The sequence below is a fragment of the Aphelocoma coerulescens genome, chromosome 2, assembly GCF_041296385.1.
Source record: "Aphelocoma coerulescens isolate FSJ_1873_10779 chromosome 2, UR_Acoe_1.0, whole genome shotgun sequence".
NCBI lineage: Eukaryota > Metazoa > Chordata > Aves > Passeriformes > Corvidae > Aphelocoma > Aphelocoma coerulescens.
The window spans coordinates 105771983-105794934 of NC_091015.1; the positions used below are offsets into that span (position 1 = coordinate 105771983).

At 43.3% G+C, this 22952-nt stretch overlaps 2 long non-coding RNA genes across 2 annotated transcripts; both read left to right on the forward strand.

Moving 5' to 3' along the window:
* The first annotated feature begins 1247 nt into the window (after window positions 1–1247).
* Window positions 1248–3814, forward strand: LOC138105847 (uncharacterized). Its single transcript, XR_011148730.1, has 3 exons — window positions 1248–3281; window positions 3384–3407; window positions 3516–3814. It is a non-coding gene; the product is annotated as an uncharacterized lncRNA (long non-coding RNA).
* A 7065-nt stretch (window positions 3815–10879) lies between these two features.
* On the forward strand, window positions 10880–21974 carry LOC138105849 (uncharacterized). Its single transcript, XR_011148731.1, has 3 exons — window positions 10880–10928; window positions 20671–20844; window positions 21498–21974. It is a non-coding gene; the product is annotated as an uncharacterized lncRNA (long non-coding RNA).
* Window positions 21975–22952: the final 978 nt, after the last annotated feature.

Below are 22952 nucleotides of genomic sequence, written 5' to 3' on the forward strand. Positions count from 1 at the left end.
TTCAGAGCAGCTGTTTAGAAATGCATGAAGCATGAGGCACATTATATTCTCTTCCCACAGGCTGAGGGCCAGATGTTCAGTGGGTGTAAAGCAACAGAGCCTCAGTGTGGCTTTTTTGGGGGGCCACGATGATTTATTCCAGCCAAGAATCTGGCCCTTTGTGTTTTAGCCAATTGACTTCCCCAACCTCTGCTACTGAAGAGCATGATTTTGTGAGGTGAGAAGGGATGGGAAGTGTTCGGGATTGCTGGCCAAAGGTGCTGAAAAGAGAAATCTCTCAGATTCCTGACACCTCTTCTCCAGGCCAGATTGCTGAAGTAAGCACAGGTTTTTGGTTGTGATGCATTTACATATTTTCCTTCCCGTGCTTCTGCTGCTAGCAGTGTATGTGGGTTCTTCATATCTGTTTACTCCCAAAGCAAGTTCACTTTTCTGCCCTCTTAAGATCAGGAAATGAGAATATTTCTAAGTAGAGGTGATGTTCCTGTAGTTTTTTTCCCTTCATAACTTGCATCTTCCTGAGCATGAATGAGAATTACTCATGGGAGTATGGATTTCAGAATCAGACCTTTTGGTCATTTTGACAGTGTCATGGGAGGAAAAAACTGTTTCCCAGAACCAAACAATTTTATTGCATTCCAGAATCATGTGCAAAACAGGGATCCCATCTGTTCAACAGCATTCCCACTAAGTACAGTTCTGCCTGTAGCTCACCAGCATAAGCAGCTCAACAAAGGGGCCTCAGTTTTCAATGATAATGTTTTCTTCAAAATACAAGACACCAGTAGGAAAGGCTTCATAATAATTTGCACATTTGCCAAGATGTATTTTCTTAAATACTGTTTTGACTGCTAAGGGCACTGCAGAGTAGTAGAGCACTAGAGCACTCACTCATAAATCAAGCCTTCCCTGTGATCAGTTTTGCCAATTCTTCCAAATCCACAATAAATGAATAAAAAAAAAAAAAAAAAAAAAAAAAAACAAAACAAAACATTAATCTCAGAACTGATGGATTAAAATTGGGTTAAAATAGACTTCTTTATTTTTTCCCTTGACAACTCGAAAAGTTTTGAATGAAGGGTGCCTGATTGCAGCACTCTAGTTTTAGGCTAGTTTACTAGAGTGATTCTGCAATAAAAAGATTATGAAATAAAAGAGAGAGGATTTAATTTATGAGGTTCCTCTAACTGAGGACTGTTGTCTGGGATTTTTGCCATCACCATGAACATCAGCAAGTTTTGCTCAGCAAGTGCAATGAAGAACTTATGGAAACTCCAGGTTAGAGTTTTTAGTTGTTTAATTCTGCATATCTCCATTTCTAAGTGTCTGCTTTGAGTTACTTTAAAGTCACTCCAGTCAGTCACCTCAGTCAGTTACTCCATCTGACTGAGGTTCTCTTGACAGCTCTGCTTGTGTTTTTCCTTAGAGAATCTGATCTGAGAAATAAATGCAATTTCAATGCTTGCCTGTGGAAAGGGATTGTTGTTAGTCTGGGGAGTCAGCCTTGCTGGTACACATGCTTTGCCTGTGGGCAAAGAGTGATGCCCACCAAGCCCAGTTCATCCCAGCCTCCCTTGTTTCCAGGCTAGAGGAGCCTGGAAATACTTGTACTCAGCTCATGGAGAGTAGCAAGAGGGCTGAAGGGAGATGTCAAGAGAGTGGCTGAAGTGTTTTCTCCTTTTCTGTAAAGATTCAGAGGGCAGGCAGGATATCTATCAAGCTTTATTCCATCCCTTCCTGCCCAAAGTCCACCTGAGCACATCTGGTTCAGCAGAGCCACCTCTTTCCTGTAGTCCTCCTATGCACACAACTCTGGGATGCATCACCTGAGGGTGCCAGCATCCTGATCTCCCAAGATATTTCCCACAAAACATAAGTATTACAGCTGTCACCCATGGCACAGATTTTCATGCTGGCTGGGTTTTACCCCAATGCAGGCAGCTCGGCGTGAGTGGACTGTAGCATGCAATGGAGATATGTCTGGCTTTCACTCTTTGGATTCATCTGTAGGTGCAGGTGTCATGAGGGCCACATGCTGGGCAGTGGCAGAGAGAAACAACCCATGGACAATTGAGAGTCATCCCTCACCTGCCTAATGATTCATATGGGTATGAGTGTGAGCTCCCAGGTTTTTGAAAGGGGGAAGGCACTTCCAGGGCAGTGATGTAGGGAGAATAACAAACATTGATATTTTTCATGATTTTCATCTTTGTAATAAAACTTTGTTATGATTTTGCAGGGACACTGGATGTAGTCTGTTAATTTTATCAGCAACAGGTCAAAACTTGATGACCTGGCAGGTGGGAGAGCACCTTGTGGCTAAAGTGGAGAGGCCAGCAGAGGGTTTGGGGTTTAGGACTGAGCAGCAGGTATAAGCTGGTCCCTCATCTTCTTTTGTAAATCAGAATGAAGAGAAATAGCTGTAACTCTGCATCACAGGCTTAGCACGAGGCTTAATTAACTTATGTTGATGCCACCCTGCAGGAAAGGTGTTAAGATCATTAGAAACATGACTCTTACATCTGTTCAGGACTACTCCACCGGGGCCACAACCCATGATTAAGATTTCTAGCAGATGTCACAATGCAAATGGCGATGACTTGTTAAGTGGGAGTACAGTAACGAGGAGCACGAGCAGCTCTCCTGCCTCTGAGGACAGGTACGCTCACGCCATCGCTGCTGCCCACACATCCTCATCTTGGGTGAGCTCCCTTCAAGGGATCCAGGCCCACACCACGGTGCTGCTCAGCTCTGTGTCCAGGGGGAAAGGGAGACTATGCTGAAAAATGGTGGTTTATGATAATCATGAAGCCTCTGCAAAGCAGATTAATTTGTTCCGTGCCTTGTACCCGCACTGCAGGCAACTGCAGAGAGAGGCACTCGCTATTGGAAAGCATGCTTTACTGTCATTGTTAGGAAGCAGAGTGACATCATTTAAATTTTTTGGAACAATGGCCTTTTTCCCACAACTGCCTTGGCTTTTGTTCCCTTTGCACTGGCGCCGTGCAGCTGGCTGGGATCTGACATTATTCCCCCGAGTGCCAGGAGAAAGCAGTCCCTGGAGGGTGGGTGTTTGGGAGGAGTCAGCGAAATGTTGATGGGCCCCAGCTGATTTTCAGGGGGAAGTGATGATACTTGCTTTTAGCCTGCTCCATGTTTCAAACTTGAAACTTGTTAGAAAAAAAGCCTGTCTGCAGAGCAGGGATCCAGTCTGTTGGTACCTGTGCTGCTTGAGGTAGTGACACACATGGACAGGAGGGAGGTGAATGTACCAACGCTAGGTAAGGGCTGGAAGCTCGATGGTCTGGATCTAGGCTGGAGGACAGAGATAAAACAGGATCCTGTAAATAACAACTTCCCTCATTTTTCTCCTTCCTCTCCAGAGCAAGTCACTCCTTACCATCAAGGTAAATCTTGGTTCTCCTGCTCTTCCCCTACTGCTTTTTTGAAGTTCCCTGCCTGCTTTGCTTCACTGATCCTCCTCCTTAGCTGGATGTTTGTTTCTTCTGTTGCAGCCTGGAGCTGTTTCCCACCAAGCCTGGGGTCCTTGCTGATCACAGGACTGATGGGGCTTTTACCCCACTAGGGTGCCCTGGCCTAGCATGACCTGCAGGATCTGTGAGTGGCTAACCAGGAAAGGTTTTCTGAAAATGTAACCACTCAGATCTCTGAAAGTTGTTCAAACTAGGACTCCTCACATGTTTGGGAAAAATTAGTTACATGTCAGTGGCAATGCCATCAATCTCCTACTCAGTGTACTCAGCAAAACGCTGCATAAATGTCATCGGGATGAATACAATATTTCTCTCAAGTACTGCTAGTGTTAGTAATTTCCAAATGAAAGATCCCACAATTTGATTCTTTTAAATATGGGTAAGAGGTACCTTCCCTAGCTTCTTCCTTGGCAATGGTGGAGCTGTTTTGCCTGGGAGAAACAATACAAAATAATCCCAAACAACCCCCTCCAAACCACAAAAATCCCAAACTGAAATCAACTTCCAACAAGACTAAACTAGCCTGAGGTAGGCACCTGGGGAAGATTTCAGCTTGCTCACTTTTGGCAGGGCCATAAGGAAGCAAAGGCGGGATCTCATGCCAGGAAATGCCAGGCAACCTGAACCTGAGGCAGGCTGCTCATCTTGCCCGCTGAGCTGGCCTGGACACTTGGCACCCCACTCCAGGTGCCTTGGCTGTGTGTGGCAGGTAGCCTCTATTATGAGTTCCTGCTGGCAAGCCTGCACCTGAAAAGCAGTACAGCAGCTTTTTTTTAAAATGAAAAATAGTTTGAAGCATGTGAAGTAGTAAGGACTACGTGAGGCTGTTTGGGTAGTAACTGTGCAGAGATTTGGTAACTGGTTTCTAAAATCAGCAGTTTCCTGGGACATTGATTCAGTGTTAGCGGAAAACACAAATGGACTCTTGGGTTCATTAGGAGGGGAAGGGCAAAGCTTCAGCAATGTCATTATATAAACCCACAGTGAATATTGGTCTGAATTATCTGGGGTCTGGTCCCAGCCCCATCTCTCAAAAGTGGCATGGCAGAATTTGAAAAGTGCATAAAGGGCCAAAAAATCTGGCCTGAGGTGTGATACAGCCTCTCTAATACAGAAGATGAACCTGAAGTTCCACAGTCTGGGAAAAAAGAGGACTGAGAGGAAAAACTGGAGAGGTTATAATATCATTAAGTGAATGAATCACAGAATGCTTTGGGTTGGAAGAGACCTTAAAGATCATCAAATTCCAGCCTCCTGCCATGGGCAGGGACATCCTTCACTAGAACAGGTTGCTCAGAGCGCCATCCAACCTGGTCTTGGAACACTTCCAGGAATGGGACATCCACAGCTTCTCTGGGCAACCTGTTCCAGTGTCTCACTGCCCTCACAGTAAAGAATTTTTTCCTAATATCTAATCTAAACCTACTCTCTGTGCTGTTACTGCATGCTCTTGTAAATAGTCCCTCTCCATCTTTCTTGTGGGCTCCCTTCAGGTTACTGGAAGGACGCAATTAGGTCACCCCTAGGCCTTCTCTTTTCCAGGCTGAACAAAACAAATTCTCTCAGCCTTTCCTTGTAGGAGAGGTGCTCTATCTCTCCAGTCATCTTGGTGGCCCTGGACTCACTTCAAGAGGTTGATGTCCTTCCTGTGCTGGGGACAGGAAGGTGAATAAGGAGTAATTATTGGCACTTGCTCATAAGACAAAAATCAGGAAGCTTCAGATGGAAGTTTAAAGCACAGAGAGAAAGTATTTTTCCCCCATGGCACTTCATTAAACAGTGGGATGCTGTAGGATGCTGTGAAGGTTGAAAGATTAAATTAGTTCTAAAGCACTTAGACTTATGGAAGACATGCTATCAGGGCTAATAAACACAGAGCTGCAGATATGTTCTTTGGCTCTAAAAACCTCTGTCTGCCAGCTGCTAGAAGCCAGAACAACACATCATGAGGAGCAGTACTGTATGCTGGTCCCAATCCTTCGTTTATTTTTTATTTATTTCTTCCTTTTGTATCCAATCCTAACATTTTTCTGAGGCTACAGGCTGAGTGGCATTACACATAAGGTGGTTGTTCTACTTACAGTGCAACAACTGGGGAAATGCACCATCTATCATTTGAGGTAAATGGAAAACATGTCTGAGACAGGGTTCTCTGGGCTGGAAGTTCATTAACACCCCAGCAGCAGGGCTATGTCAGGCGTCAATTTGTACTGTTCATTTTCTACTACAAGCAGCTGCTAGGAGCATTAGTCCCTTCCAGCTAGGTTTGGTGGATTGTGTTTCTTTAGGAAGGTTACAGTCTATAAAAAAGCCATAAGCAAGACAAGTACAAAGAGTGCTTGGCTGGCTGCTGGTCTTCTCTATTCATGAAAAGGATGAGATTGGAGTAATGGCACCATGTTTTAAGTTACGTTGTGTAGTTGCCTCAAAACCATTTCCTAGTGGAACAATAATTCTTGGGAGGAAGTGCCAGCTAAGAATTAATACAGATAAAACCTAAATATTTCTTCCTGGGGATTCTCATGGGAAATGTCTAGGTTTGCTATTTAAAATTGTTTTTTGAAAAATGTGCTACCAGTTAGGTGTTCTGGAAATAGACTAAGTAAAGGAGTAGGTGACAGACATAAACATAAAAAAATAATGGTGAACCCTGTGTCACTGAGCTCGTCGTGTGCAATTTGAGTACTCCTGAGAAGATAAGCAGTACCTTGGAACCTGTGAGTTTTTAACCCAGCCACCAGATTGCATAAGCAGGTCTCCCAGTTTAAATAATCTTCAGAGTGAATGACTGAAGAGTGATCCAGGGAAAAAGAAAATTTCCAAAGGTATCTTTTCCCTTTAATACACTGCCAAGGGTTTTCTCTATAACAGGAAGAGTTAGTTCACAGGGACAGGGAAGCCAGGATTTGGGCCTCAAACATAGCAGCAGGAAAGTTAAAATGTGAAATTATGCTGCTAATGAGCCTCAGACAGTTGACAAGTCATTATCTCCTGTCAGAGAAGCTGGAAAAGCAGTGTGAGGAAGAAGAGCCTGTGCTGCCTGTAAGACAATTTTGTCTGCTAATGAACCTGTATGAGTGAAAGAACATCAAAAACAGGCCAGGAGTCCTTCTTGTTTGCTTATTTCTTCCTGTAGGAATTTGTCTGAAGCTCCTTAGAACACTGCCTTCTGGATTCAACTAGATCATCCTATCTCTGAATAAGGGACCTCAAACCTGTTGCCAGTGGAAATAGGTGGCTTTAGGCAACTTTGCCTTCCAGATACCCCACATTTTGCCTCCTCTACTGCCCAGCATCACTTTGTTGTGAGGTTGCTGATGGCACTGAAATGACTGCCATGGCTGGGCACAGCCTGACACAGAATGGAGCAGCTCCTTGCTTTTACCTTGGCATTCCCCACCATTGTTCTTCTCCATATGGAAGCCTGGGAAATTTTGATTCACCTCCTGTTTCCCCAGCTGGGGATAACCCAGTGGCTTTGTGATATCAGTAAGACTTCCTTCTCCTAGAAAAGAAAGCTGTGGGAAATGTTTTCTTCTGCCTTTTCAGTGTCAGGACATCAGATTGGACTTGTATTCACCTCCTCAGGTTTCAGAATGAGCCTTTGATACCAGACCCCGCATCATGATGAGATTTTCCTCCAACTTTTAAGAACATACTGCCACAAATTTACCATCCCTTCTTCATCTGCATTTGCACATCATCTTGTCATTTCCTGATACAGGACTTTCTTTCCTTCAGGCCATGGACCACTTTCTGTCCAAATGCCTTGTGTTCGTTTCACCAAACCCTAATAATTTCTGACTATTTTCCCCATTTCCCTGCCTATTTGGGTAATCTGGTGTAAACCATTCTCAATTCTCTTTCTAAGAGGAAGGCAAAGCTCCCCTGTGGTTAAAGTGTTGACTCATTTTGGCACTTTTATGCTAAGCTACAGTAGGTCCGCTGCAGAGTGATTGACTGTCACTCCAGCTTCCTTAACCTTTAGAAGATGACTAGCTTGTATTTCCCAGTGGAGAACAGGAAAGGCATTCAGGGCTCCCAGTGAGGATGAGAGAGGTCTTGGTAGACAGTGAAGCCTGATCCAGAATTATTCTGGGTTGTATATATATAACAGCATTCAGATTTTCACTGACCTTTGTCAGAGGTGTCACCATTGATATCACCCTTGACAGGACAGAGAAAGCACCATTACAGCCAAGAGACCAAACAATCAATAATCAGTGTGTAGGGGAATAGCAGATTCAGCTTTGCTTCCTGATGGTAACGCTCACACGGAATAGTTGTTTATTTTCAGGGACAAAGAGGGAAGCATTGCTCATTTCTCAGAGCCTATGGAAAAAATGAAGCTGACAAGAAAGGGAAGAAATTATGGAGATGAAATAGTCAGATGAACTTATTTCCCATATACTCAGGCATAGTATATTTTTTCCTTAAAAGAACCTGATATGAAAAATGTTATCATTGTTGGACTATGGGAAAGGAACATTTTGCCTTGTCATCTTGGCTTGGTTTCAGGAGGTAGAGCTAAAGCTGCCTTGTGCAGCTCACAGAAGATGAATTTATCTTAAAAGTTTTCAGCTGAAGCCCAACTCCTCACCATCTGAAGGCACCGGCGTATCCAGGGAAGCAGAGCATCCACAGAGCTGTGATACTAGCTCTGTACTACTGAAGTCAGTTGAATTTTGGTTCCAGAATTTAGGAAAAAGTTGTATGGATTGCCTGAGAATTACATGAGCTCAGGACATAATTAAAAAGACTCACATTTTTTAAGGACATCAAATTAGATTCCCAAGGGATGGGCTGATCGTTTGAGAGACACAACAAGGGGGTGAAGTTCAGGCAGTTTGTGGATGGCATCACGTTTGTGCTGCCTGGCTATGGACATTCAGTTCTGGGATGAAGGAGTACAAGGCTGGAACTTGGGGTGGGACCAAATCAAGCTTTGCTGAGCAGCAGGAAGAGGAGTCACATGCAAACGTTAATTTACTACTCCAAGCACACAACCACTAACAATGCATGGGACTATTCCCAGGAGGCAGAACTTGCTTGCTCTGTTGTTAAACAATTTTGTTCCAATTGTTGAACAATTGCAAAGTATTGTTAAATTGTTAGCATAGCTCCTGCGAAAGAGCATCTTCCAAAGATCTCCAGACCCAGAAACTGTTCCCAAAAGGCAGCTTGAGTATAGGCACACTCTTTGGTGGGTAGCAGAGCTTAAACATGTGGTCATGGGGCCCTTGGTGCCAGGGAGTGGAGCAGGGCACAGTGAATTTACTTGTACAGACACAGATACAGCTTGCACAGAGAAGGTAACAGCTTGATTTGAGTGCTCCTGAACAACCTATTTGGGAACCAGCAATGATTTTTAAAAGGGTGTTTACCAAGCCAAAAAAAAGGCCTGCAGCAATGCTCTGGATTATACCAACCCATGAAGGGCTGCAGGCAGTCTTTGCTGCTGCCCTGTCCAAACCTCACACCAGTAAGAGAGCACCTATCAGCTGGGGAGCAGCCAGCCATGGAAGCAGTACTCGCTCCGTGCCAGGGACTTTGGATACCAAGGTCTGGATTTGTAGAGGAGAAGGGAGTGAAGACACACATTATAAACACTGTTTTTAATAAAGGGGTTTTTTTTCCTATTTAATTTAAACCTCCACACAGACAATCCTTTAGGGTTGTAAACACTTGCTTTTGGTAGATTAATTTGGTTGTTGTTCTATTTGTCATACTGGTACTCAAGAAACTGAAAGTGGAAACGAGTAGAGAACAGAGAGAAACAGATGAGTTTGTGTTCATCCTCTGAAGTAAGTAAATCAAAAGCAAGTAAGTAGCACAGATAATGTAATTGGTGATTATAAGACTACATAGGATCCCTCCAAAACACAGAATGAAACAAGCTACTCTCTTGATCTGCCTGTTGCTTATGCAGTTCTTGTTAAAATGTCGTTGAAATAACAGTGTGCCAAGAAATGTAAACTGCAAACACAGCATTTTAATAAGCTCAAAGTGAACTAAAACAAGCCAGAACAGATCTGCTGGCTCTTGTAGTTTTTTGTTTGCAGGATGGGGAGGTTGGAGGTGGGAGGCATGTAGGGAGGGTATTATTCCTTGCACATGTTTGTCTGGTGCTGATTAACAGGGGCGATGTTAAAAACTTTCTGTGACATATTACAGGCCATAATCTTTAAATTTAGGGCCCTGTATTGCTCTCAATCTAGTCACAGACTCCCCACTAAGGAGTGTAAAGAGCCCTGAGGAATTTGTGTAATAGGCTTTAATAGCATCTAAGAAACAAAAATCTCCTCCTTAATTTTGCCCAAACCATCTTTTCTCACATTTTGCAGAAGGACCTTGGGTACTAGTGTATTTGTCCTTCATATAATCTGTTGTTCTTAAAGAACACTCATCTAAAGTGGGCTTAAAATAGATCTAATTAACAGATCTGACCAGCTGCCTAGTCAGATGTAACAGCCACTACAGCATAAAAAGGTTAATCCCAAATGTGAATTAAGACAAGTGATATCCTCTCTCCCCGTGGGAATTCTCCGTGCACCCGTCATTTTCCTTGTTGCATTCTCCACTGTTTGTTAGTACCTTGGTTAACAACACCATCTCCCAACTCACATTGCTCAGTTTTGCTTCTGCTTTGCACAGCTAAAATCCCTGTGAACTCCTGAGCTGAAGCTTCTGCTTCAAATCCCAAAATACCAAGTCTTTTCCGGTGTGTGTAGACAAATGGCTGTGGCTGGTGGTTCCCCTTTCCGAGCATGACCGCCCTGTGCTGATGCTGTCGGAAGGGCCCGGTGGATGGAAAGAGGATGCTTGTGGATGCTGCCAGAGAGCTTCTGTCTAAGCAAAAGCATAGCCAGACAAGGCATGGGGGGATTCAGGGACCAGAGCTCTGCTCCCTGCATGGCATGGCAGCCCCCAGGACAATGCCACCCCAGCCCCTTGCTCCACCGCTACTTCCCTCCTCCCCTCTGAGCAAGCCCCTGCCTGGTGTTGTAGAAAATTAATGCTAAGTAGAAAACGATGAAAGCATATTACCTGTAAATTACCTGACTAATCATAGTCTCTCTCCTGGAACCTATTACGCTTCCAAGCTTGCAACTTAGTCATCCTTGCAGGCAAGCTCTCCTCATTTCCCAGTTTTGTTCATCAGGTTCATCCAGAATATTTGCAAATTTCTTCGTTTTCCTCCAAGCTAGCTGTTCATTCCTTCCAGGTGCTCAGCTCCCTGAGCTCCCCCCAGGAAATTAATTAAGCACATGCTTGACTTTAAGCATGTGAAGCTGATGGCAATTAGGAAAATGGCAGGTTCTACAGCACTCTCTTTTTGCTGGCAATTCCTTAGGTAAGTGGGATGAACCATGCTCTAGAGACTCTTACCTCTCTCCATTGACTTATGAGGAAATCCTGACAGCCTGTACACCAGTAAGAGCAGTTTGGGTATACCAGCCAAGTCATAGCGTGTGTATCCCTTTAGTAGGGTATTTTGACTCACATGGAAGATAAGTCAAGCACTATTTTTAGCATCCTTTATTGATTCCTGTATAATTTCCTTTGCTCTTCCTGTGGAAGTTCCTTCCTTTCCAGTAATAACCAGCATTTGAAGTAGCACATCAATCCCTATTATGTGTCAAACCTGACTTTTTTTCCCAAGCCTCGGCATGATGCGGAAACTCTTAAACACAAAGTCTTCCTGTAATTTAAACACCCAACTGTATGTGTAATTCAAATAAGATGTGGTGAGTACTAATGAAATTACCCCTGGGCTCAGCAGATAGTAGAGCTTTCTGGATTATTTGTAAGAAGGTTGATATAGAGCCACAAAAGACTTTATCTTGCCAATGGCTTAATGAAACCTAAACTCTAAATGACTTTGGCTCTGCTAACATCCCTTTCGTGGTTCTGATTTATTCTTCCCATCTGAAAATTACAGTAAAAAAGCACAGTTACTCACAATTTCATTATACTTGCTCTCAAGCAAGCTGACTCTCAAAACCTCTTGGAGGAGTTGCTGCTTTTACAGCACTTTCACCACCAGAAAAAAATTGATGTTTAATTCAAACCCCCCAAAAATGGAAGCAATCTGGCCACTAGTTCTGAAAGCCAGATTTGGAGGTGAAAGCTAAGCATCCAGTGCTGATACCTACTTGTGTCTTGATAAACAAAAACAGACTGTGTGAGATAAGGAGTATGCCAGTGTTTTCACCTCAGCAGCAGTGTATGCTACATCGGAGCTTTTTAGGTTAAGATCTGTCTATGACTATGTCTGTGACTTACCATAAAGCACAGAGCAAAGCAAGTGCAGTTTGCTCATTAACTGTTTTTATCTCGTTCATTTACTATTGGTATGGCAGCCTTTGTCTCAGCAAGTATCAAATGCTATTGATTTTGTGCAGGATGACAGCAGACAGAACGGGCCTTGAAAATTTTTGCATCTTTAAGGATAAATTGCTTCCACCAAAGGTCTTAAAACCACATTTTCAAGAAGCATACAGCCGTGTAAAAATGCCAAGGCATACTTGGGACTAAAAAAACCCCTCGGCTGGTTTCTCTGCTTTTGCTAAGTATAAAATATTTGTCCCTGATCTGTTAGAGCTACACACGAAGTTTCCACAGCAGAAACTGCGAGCACAGGCACAAAAACACATTGTCTACACTGCATTGAAGCACAGGGACCCACCGCCTCCTCAAGGTTCACAGTCTGCCAAGCATGTGTGCACCAGGGGAAGACAGAGAAGTGAAGGAAGATTTAGCTATTTATGCTACACATGTGTGGCAGGAAAGCCAGCCACAGGGTGTGATGCTCTGAACCCATGGCTCTTCCATACTGGGTGAAATCCTCCCATATGCTGCCGTGTTTGGGAAATGAAGGGGTTAAATCAAAGCAGTGACACTTGTGGCCCTGCCATGCTTCCCAATAAATTTTGCTTTTTGATTGCCATCTGGGTAAAGGCACCCCAGGTCCATGCTGAGCTTCTCAGCAAAACAAGGACTTCCTCTTGTCTTCCTGCTGCCCAGGTTTGGGGACACAAGTGTGGAACTGATACATGCCAAAGACAGGTGCCATTTTTCCCTCCCGAGAATACCATGACAGCCAGCAAAGTGTGGGAAAGCTTTTCATTAAAGCTGCTTTCTGTCCAGTTCAGGTGAGCCCTGTGGGGATGTGTAGACACCAAAAGGCTTTGAAGGAGGCTTCGTCAGAGGGGACAAACTGATACACTCAATGTCACAGAAGAGTTTTCTGTCCTTATACCTAGGTCACTAGTTTGGATTTTGAATGCCAAGACCACATGCATAACAAACAATTCACAGGCTGCAATATTTTTATCATTTTCTTCTAAACTCTGAGCAGCTTTAAACGCTTCATGAAACTCAGGTAAAAGCTAGATTCAACAACAGCCAAGCAGCTTGCACAAGAATTCAGCTGTCTACCTTGCTCTGCAGTTCTGAAATGCTTTAGATGGATGTTCTTGTGCAACACTAGCCCCGGCTTCCACGGTGTGCATTAGGACTGTAATAAATAAGTTGTGAGTTACGTGGGCCTGACATGGTATTTATGAAAAGATCATATTTACTCCTTTGAAACAGCCACCCTGCAGAAAGTCTGGCGCTTGTACAAAGGCATTTATTCGGTGCATCCCCTTTAAAGGTCAGGAAAGAAAACTGAGAAGATGGGTAATTGCAAAACTGGTTCTGAAAATGTGCTCTTATCTGCTGGGCAAGAGGGGAATGTCAAGAAGGCAGGGAGGTGAGCTAAAGCAGGCTCAGGGAAGATGCAAATTCCAGGACCCTCACGTAGGCAGATGTTATGAAAGGAATTTCTCCTGCTTTTGCCATCTGAAGAGTGCTGTGCTGTCTCCAGCCAGCAGCAGAGGTATCCAAGGGAGAAAAGAGCCATACACTATTTTTTCCACCTACCAATTTTTTGCACAAGTGGGAACAGGAAGGAAAGAAAATTCTATTTAACAAGCATTTAACATGGCATTTGGACTTCCCTGTTTTGGTATGGACCATCCTTTAAAATCCCAAATCTACCTTCCTATTCAGACATGAATTGTGATCTGGAGATATTTCAGTGGCCAACTGTCCTTCCTGTTGTCTCCAGCAGATTTAAATAGATTTTTTTGACTAATGCTGCTGTTAATTTCAAATAGACATACATCCTATCTGGTAAATAGCAATTTAAAGAACAACCTAGTGTTATTCTAGTCCCACTTTCTTAGAACTTGTTCCCTGAGACTGACATTACCCTGTTTTGCCTGCTCCAGTACTTTCTATCCCCATTTTCACTGCTCCCAGGTTATGTCCATGAAACACTTGCTGCACTTTGTTACATGAGAGTGAAGATTGGTGCTTCACTATGCAATGTATGTAATGTATGGAAGCACATGCCTTGACTTTGTTTGGACTTTCAGCCTCTCATGAGTAGAGTTATTGCACACCTGGAGCACAAGCCTTAATCCTTTTTCTTTGGCTTACAGTGGTATGTTGAAGGGCTCAGAGTGGTCCATCCTCCAGCACAGTGCAAGCTTTTAAACCAGGATTTCTGGGGCAACACCAAATCAGGTACTATAGTGTAGGAAGGAAGGATGGGCAGGACTGATCACCTTGCAAAGTGGAAAGTCCCTTACATGGGAGCAGGAGCTCTTGTTGCAGGCAATGCTTGTTCCCATGAGTAAGCATAAATTACCATTTCTGAATTTCTGGCACTGGTAAAACTTACTGAGCCGATAGAGAGCTCAGCACAGGGAAGCAGGGAGGCACTGGGTGCACCTGGTATCACTGAGACTCAAATGGAAGATGTCCAAGGATTCCTGAAGCAGCAAAACCTTCCCCATAAAGACCAGATGAAGATTTCTTTTGAAATCACATGTGTAATTTCTCCATATACATCAGCTGTTTCTTCTGTTTTATTCATCTATAAATAACAAAAGGAGATGTCAGAGCTTGTCTGGAGTTAAGTGACAAGTACCATGTGATGGAGGTCCACATTTCTTAACTGTAAAATGAGACAGGCAGCATGCCAGTGAGACCACAAAGCAAAGGAAAATAAATAACCATTTGTGGTAGCAGCCTAAAACCCCCTCAGTTTCATGTCTCCCTTTTATTTACAGTATTGATGTGCCGGAACTGCTGCATGAATCTGGGCCAGTCAAAGAAAGCAGAATTAAACCCCAAAGTTCTTGTTTCTGAACCAAGGTGGCCGTGTTACACAGAGCATCATGTACCCTGTGCTCTGGCCAGTGGGAGCACTGCTGAGCCGGGGCAGAGGTGACTGAAGCCAAGTTCTGGAAGGGAGAGCCATAGGCTTTGCCACTGGCATTGCCCCGACCCTGCTGTGACCTTGGGAAACCTCTTTGTCCCCATCACCATTATTTCTTTTATCACCCTCGTGAAGCTGTTAATTGCTTCACCCTTCCAAGGGCTGCTCTTTTAGTAAGCTCTTTTAGAGGCTTCATTCACTCAGCCAGCTGGAAACGCTGGATTTCACTGGTGTTTGTGCCAATGCAGTGGAAGAAGAGAGCCAGCCAACAAATCGAGCAACAAAACCTGCAAGCGCTGGATGGTGTGGGGTGTGCAGCCATCTCCTGCCAAGTGAAGGAAATACTAACATTCTGCTCCCCATCCGAAGCCAGCAAACACTAAGGTAAGAACAAAACATGAATTTAAAGCTTTGCACAACAGCCACCAGGCCATAATGAGATGTATTCTGTGGTTTCTTAGATATTTTGGACTGTTAGGCCCAGCGGTTCACAGCATGTGGTTTACACATATCAGACTTAGGGCATGTATCTGGAAGAAAGCATTTATAGTGGATAAAGGTGAGCCACTATGTCTCCAAACTGAGCTTCTAGTCTAGTCTAGACTAATCTATTCTTTTGCCTTCCTGTGTCCCACCAAAAAGCACACACACATGCTCAGATCTCCTTTTTGTCCTTGAAAAAGTTACAGTAGTTACTACATTATGAACTTCCTCTCCTTTTTCTCTCCTGTTTTTAAACAAACCCACAGGACAAACAACGGAATTAAGCACAAGGAAAGCTAAATGCTGGGATGGCTACTTCAAAAAAGTTTTGGAAAAATGTTTATTTGTGGATGAAAAGCTAAGTACTCCTACTCATCCCTCTGCACCTGGCATAATAATGTAACCATCACTTTCAGCAACTGTACGGATTTGAAAAGCAGAACTCCGCAGTGAACTACCTGTCCCATCTAACAAACTGTGAATAACAAACGGGAAACTGCGGCTGATGCCTCTGGAATCTGTTTTCCCACTTAACTGTGGACTTCTGCATGAGCACATGTTGGTGCTTCACCAGAGCACAAATCTCATAATGCCATGACACCAGCAGTGACGTGTTTCAAGCCAAACAGAGCACTAGAAACTGCTGTGACAGATCCTCACATCCTCCTGGCATTCACTTTCTTTTATGAGTTACACTCAGAGAAAGACAAGGAGGGAAGACATGCAGTTGTGCTCCTCAGAGGAGTCTCCCCCCCAGTAATTCCTGGAGCTCCTTGTGGAGCTATGTGATAAGGAAGACTACTGGCACTCATTTGAGTACAGCTAGCAACTATCATTTTATTGTTTTATGTTTTTGACTTACAAGAAGTGGACACCCACAGTCCTCTCTGGCCATCACTGAAGGTCTTCAAGAGTCCTGTCTATATCCAGAAAGGGAGACCAGATCCTTAGTTCACTTATGAAGAGCTTTGAAAATGGATATATTTGATGCTGTCGAGAAGTGGGAGCCGTGGTAGGGATGCAAAGAAGCCTGGAGGAGAACTTTAGGAGATTAGAGAAAGATGAATATTTAGATATGTGTATGAACTGAGCAAGAAGCTGTGCAGAAAATTGGCATGATTTAGATGCTGTCAGTGTCTGAGGATATGAAGAAGGAGTAGCAGGTCAAAGTAGCAGTTCATGGATAAGCTGGAGATGTATGAGAGGAACCTAATTGCAGTGGTGTCTGCAGCAAGCGAGAGAATTGATATCACACTTTGCTGAAGAACATGTTTACTCAGAAACAATTAAATGAGAGTGCAGAGCAGCTGCCCCTTCTAGATTAGCTCACTGTTTATAGAAACCGCTCACACACCCTTAAAACCTTCTGCTTTCAGCCTTGCCATTCTCTTTAATGAGTGTAATTGACTTGGTCACTATTTCTCAAGGCCACTAACCTCAAGATAACATCACTGGGAGGCATAACCAAGAATCACTTGGAGGCTGGCTGAGGAGAATATCTGGGCTTTGCATCACTTCTACTCTGAGGGAGCATCTAGTGAACCACACCAACACATCAGTGAAAGTCAGCCTTACTCAAGAAGGTGGCAGCAGATTTAATTCAGAGGTTGCTTCTGCCTGTGGCATGAGCAGCTTCAGTGTCTCTGGCCAGAGGCCTCTTTCTTTGCTTGTTCTTAGTGTCCACTGTAAAGTGCCTGCTAGTGGCTGTCTCTTGACTAGGTTGCCTTTTCTACTGTATGCCCTTGTAATATTTTTCAGGAAATAGATTCTGAGCACTATCCCCATGACAATTTGGGGACTTTTATGTTTGATTTTGCTCTGGACACAACCTTTCTGGCCATCAATGAACAAGCAGGTTTACACAGGTTTAATGCAAACTCTTAGCACAAAGCAACAGGTTCATTCCAGTAAAGACTTGACTTGACATGCAGTTAATAGGCAAGCTCTGAATAACAGCTGTCCTCTGACTTAAATGCCTAGAATATTTAAAAACCAAAGTTGCTTTCTTTTGAGAGGTGCTAGACAGACAATGTCCCTTAATTTGTCAAAAGATGCTAAATACAGGTCTCAGGGTCTGCACCAAAGACTCCAGATTTGAAAGTGCTGGCTGATACTGTTGTTGTCTCACTGGGTTAGTTCCTGGTGGCCATGACTTAAACTGGGACATGAACCTCTTTTCACTCATCTCAGTCCCTGATATGTCTGGTTCTACAGGCACGTGTAACACAGAGCAGAATTTGCACCACTGGGTGGTGAGGGGAAGTTAACCCCGGCCACAGGTTGTGCTTGCTCATGATGAGTGTCCCTGTGCATGCTCTAAGGTCAAGATAAATTTCAGGTGATTTGAGTTGATCAGCTAACTGTCTCTCATTGAGGGGTAATTCAATCAACTTTGGGCTAGAGCATGCACATGAGCAATTACCACAAATTACATGGAACAATGACTACTTTGTGTACCTTGAATCCTCTCTCCTCCTCCAGTGTGTCACTGAGGAGCACGCCACAGACCAGGGCTGAATTTTGGCTCTACTGACACTTGAGCAGCTCCAGTGTGAAAAGCAGTGATTCCAGCCTTGTGAATAAGAACATTAGTCTATTCCCTTCCTAAGTACCTCTCACTGCTGCTGCTGAGGTTTGGTTACATGGAGATTTCTCACGATTTGTCATGCTGTGCACTTTCAGGACAAGCTTCCTTTGCTCAGTCAGTTAGATCTATCTGAAGTTTTCACCTTGTGGCCTTTTATTGGCTGAAATGATGTTTCACTTACAAAGGTGCTGCCAGCCAAATAAGCCTTATTTATCCCCAAATATGACTTTGATAGGAGTAACAGAAAGTCCAGCTCTAGTCTTAGACAACCTTAGGCCAGCTCAGCAGCTGGGACTTGGGTAGGAGCTGTGTGAAGTAGGACATTAATCCACATAAATAACACAATTATATTTTACTTTAAAAAAACCCAACCAAACACCAAAACAACATCAGGAGAGTTTTGTTCCCTCTGTTTCTCCTTTCTATCACCACTGTAAAGTGGTATTGAATCAGACACAAACAACATTTGCTTCCTAACAGGAAGCACTTGTGTGGCCAGGCAGGTTTATATTTAGAATTGGAGTGGTTTAAGATGAGGGATGGGCGCTGCCTCCAAACATTGCCATTACTTCTTTAATGGAATATACAGCTTGCCTCCCTCTTTAAATAGCTCTGTAACCCATTATTAAAGCTTGCAAGCCTTCCTCAGGCCCATAGATGGCATATTCCAACTATTTGTGTTCTGTGAAACCAGCAGTGGGCTGGAGAGCAGAACAACCTAAAAGGCAAGATTGAAACTGAAATGTTTCTTCACAGTCAAAAGAGAATAGCAGGGTTTTTTTCCCTGGAATTCAAAGGCAGAGAAGTGAGGAGCTCAGACAAGACTCAGTGAATGCTCACAATGGATTCTCTCCATTTACCCTTTGTCTAACTATAGACAAGAAATGCAATGTGATGGCACAAATTGTTTCTGTTTTCAGAAACAAAAGCGACTGGAAAATGAGGCACTAAATGTAATGCAGATGGGAACTACAAAAAAAAGCACACCAATGAATTTGGGAAGAGCCACAGACTCTCTTCCATGCCTGCTTTATAGTGATCTCAGCACTGCAATGGTCCTCGTCACACTGGTGAAGCTGTTGAAAACTGATCTCTGATCCAGTGTTACACCAGTGAGTGGCCTTCCTGGACAAAAAATGCAACACAAGGGAAAGAAAAAGGACTCAAGTTTGTTCTCTAAGAGAGATATCTGTTAAAAGGCCCGAAGAGGATAAAAGATGTGCAAATGAAGTAGGACCCAGCCGACCCTTCCGGGCCTTTGGTTTTGAGCTTCCTATACCAAAGTCAAATCCAAGAGTTTGAGTAAAACTAAAATTGTATCTTCCTCTCCTGTCTCAAATCCATGCAAATTATGCATGCAGATTCTGTACAGAGGCTTAGGTAGCTGGGGACAAATAGTGAAGTAATTTGGGAATTAGTTATGGATGAGTAAGATGATTTGTGTGAAGAGAAGGAAAAGATCTTATTCTCTCAAAGCATTTTACAAGCAGACCTAATTATTGGCCTGCTGTGACCATTAGTGCTGTGTTCGGGTACTGAGAGGCTCACATGTACACATGGGATAAACCAACCCAGCCTTCAGCAGGAGTAGTCTGGGGTAGAAGGGATAGGGAGGATGCCTAAAACTTTTCTGATTACCCATATGCCCATCATAGAAGCCAAATTCACTTCTAGCTCAGCAAAATTGATGCTCGAGGATGTTATGTATTTCACTGTGCAGTAAGAAGGAATAATGCTTCTTGTCATCACTGGTGGAGCAGTTTTCAGTATCTTCAGATGCATCTCTGCAGCCACAACAGAATCTATGGCAGGACATGAAGCACTTGTGTGGCCAGGCCAAGTGGCACAGAGAAGGTGCTATCCATGCTGCTCATGGTAGCCACCCCCAGGCAGCCCTGCAAGTTATGTGGGCTGGTTCTATTATGCCCAATGTGGCACCTTGAAAATACCTTTGATTTCAGTGCATCTGAAATGGATATATTGCAGCAGAGTGGGGGTTTTAATAGCAGGAGGCTGAAGTTTGCACATTGCATGCACTAACTTGTGGCACAGGGGCCTGAGAGTACAAAATGTTGTGGTGGTGAGTGGGACTAAAACCTGTGTAGTTCCAATGTTGTTCTTTAGAACATGAATCATTTGGTCCTTTAGAAGATGAGCTCCAGACTTTGTCCTACAGGAAATCGGAAAACTTGCTAAAAAGGAAACCCAAGAAGCTCCGTATCCCCTGTGCAGTGCAGATGGTTAAAAGTTGCAGACCAGACAACAAAATAGTCTGGCATTTTAAATTTACTCTGACCATTACTTGTTCATAGGTTAGTTAGGCCAGAGTCAAGTAATCTTCTGGCTCCATCCTTGTGGGGAAAATACTGCAGAGATCTGCCTCTACACTTCTTGGAACATATGAGGAGCATATATGCTAGCAGAGAGCACAGCAGCATCTCATTTTAGCAAATGTGTGCTTGTGTGCTATGCTGAGGAGTCAACCTTTATTGAGGTTTGTCATACTTTCTTTTTTTTGTGTGTTGATTTTAGCACCTCTGCACCATAAATAAAAGAAAAACTCATGTTTTACAGAGCAAAGTTTGCTGTTGCAGGGTTAAAGTTACCTTTGCAATCCAAACTGCAACCCATGCGCAGCAGAGCTCACCAAAACCTAATAAAATAAACAGTGGATGGAAAAAGTTTATATTGGAAATTATATCAATAACAGCATTAGAAAAGCAGGCCACATGCAAGAGTGCTGAGAATTCATCAGAAATGGTTCTGATGATCCTCAAATAACAAAGGCTTATTCTTCTTTGTTTTTGTAACACATGCTATGGTGAATTTTCCAGTGTCCTTGAAGTCTGCCAAGAATGGGGAAAAGCAAAAGAAAATTAAGGAAAGAGAGGGGAATGTACTGCAAATATGGAATGACAGAGGACAGAAAAATGTGGAATGAACTTTGATGTGGAGCAGATGTACCCCTGCATTCCACAGGCAAAACCAATGCCGAGGTCACTCTGAAGGTAATGAGGAGAGAAACATCTCCTGTCTCCCTTTAGCTTTAACACAGAACTATTTCAGAAATGGGTAACAGAAACATTTCTAATACCCCCCCATTTCTTTCCCCATGGAGGGAAAGGAGCAAAAAGCAGGCAGTAAGAGAATTACATTCTGCAGCAGCGCTTCTCCAAATTATTTCTGAATTCAGACACTTTGCCAAGTGCCCTATGTTACCCTCAATCTGGGGATATTTGCTCTGTCTCCTGGAGATAAAGCTAGAGAAACATATTTAATGTGTTGTATAAAAGTGTTCAATTGACATAATATGCGAATACAAAAGTGTATCTTCTTATTCTTTATATTGCAATAGCAGAAAATATGACAAATGCATAAGCAACAGCAAATTACATTATTCAAATATTTCCTCTTTTTCTTATAACATTAGAGATGATCCTTTCAAGCTGTTAGCAGCACTCGTGGGGGGGGGGTGTGTCACAGACGATTTGATATTCACACTGAATCTAAACCCACGTGGAAAGCTTGTGGTGTTAACATTTCTGTTAATTCGGTCTGGGCAGAGACTGGAGTGCAGTACTGGCCCTACAAGGAATGAATGGCAGAAGCCACACTGACTTCAACAGAACTATTGTTTAACCCTTTGCATTTGCTTTATTAGAAACATCTGTCAAAGATGAAGAGCTGTCAAGAAGACAAGAAGATTTTCCTGGCGGTTTTGCTTCTGGAAGTATATTGAAATATATGTATATATGTGTTATAATAGATGGACTTACTGTGTATGTGTGTGTGTACACATACACTTATATGTAACAATGTGATGCTTTGAGATGCCTTTTCCATGGGTCAGAATGAGCATATTTTAAAACTTTCAAAAATTAGTAGTAAGATGTAAAAAGCCCCATTGAATTAGATGATTCGAAGAACTAAGTAAGAATCCCAAACTATGCAGAATCAGTTATTTTTTCAAACAGATGCAGTTTTTTCAGAGAATGAGTTGTGTATCATACATTACTCTTTTTTTGTTATTTATATGGTTGAAAGTTAGAAGTGTTTGCAATCTTGTATACAGAAATATTCTTCCCTTTCTCCAGACTAATCTCTTCAATGGGAACAAATGAAATGTTCCCGTAATACAGCAAATTTGTGTATGTTTCTTACAAGATTTAATAATTGCTATTGGATGTGTTAAATAAGAGTTAAAATAAACATCAAAACATAAGAGAACAATAAGAATGAGAATAGTTACTGAAAACACATACAGGTGTCAAGAATGCTCCCTACATCTGGGGCTCCAGTGCAATGTGCTGTTGCCTTTCTGTGCCCTGGTGCACAAGGAGTCACACAGGACCAGAGGTTTTGCAAACAGGGCACATTGGCCAGGCTGGGCTCACACAAGAGGATTTTTGAAGAATCAAGCAGCCAAGGATGAAGAGTCCTGTGAAGAGGGCCACAAGCACTCTTGTATTGGCATACAACACAAAGCATGCAGCACCTTTGGAAACTGCCTCTCACGGGGAGTGGTGGCATGTCCTTCACTTCCATCTGGAACTCCTGATGGTGCCTACAGGCAGGAAAAGAAGTATGGGACCTTTCACTGGCTACCCTGTGATTGTGCTCAGGAACCCTAGTCAAAAAGCTCAGAGGTCACAAGTGGCCGGTGGCATTTTTTCCCTCAGCTTTTTTACTAGCACCAGCTCCAGGAGACCAGGAGAGAAGTTATGGGTGAATCTGCACAGATGCAACTGAAAAGATCCCTGCATCAATGGGAGATACTGTGCTGGGACAGTGGGCTGTAATGGGGAAATTCTCAGAAGACCTGGGGAGGAGGTCACTGTGGAAGTCCTTGGGGCCACCTATTTGGAAGGAGGTATTGAGAAAACATGAATGAACACAGTCCTTTTTGGTTCTGGGCACATGGGTCTTGTTGGATGAGTGCACAGACATCCACCAGGCTTTTGCAGCCTGCTCCGGACAATATTCCCTGCACAGGAGCACACAGGGGAAGCAGGATTAGGCCTCAGAACATCAGTTAAGGATTAAGCTGAAACAAAACCTACCCTGTGGCAGTAAGCAAAGTATGATGTTTTATTTCACACGTGCTGGGATGTGCTCA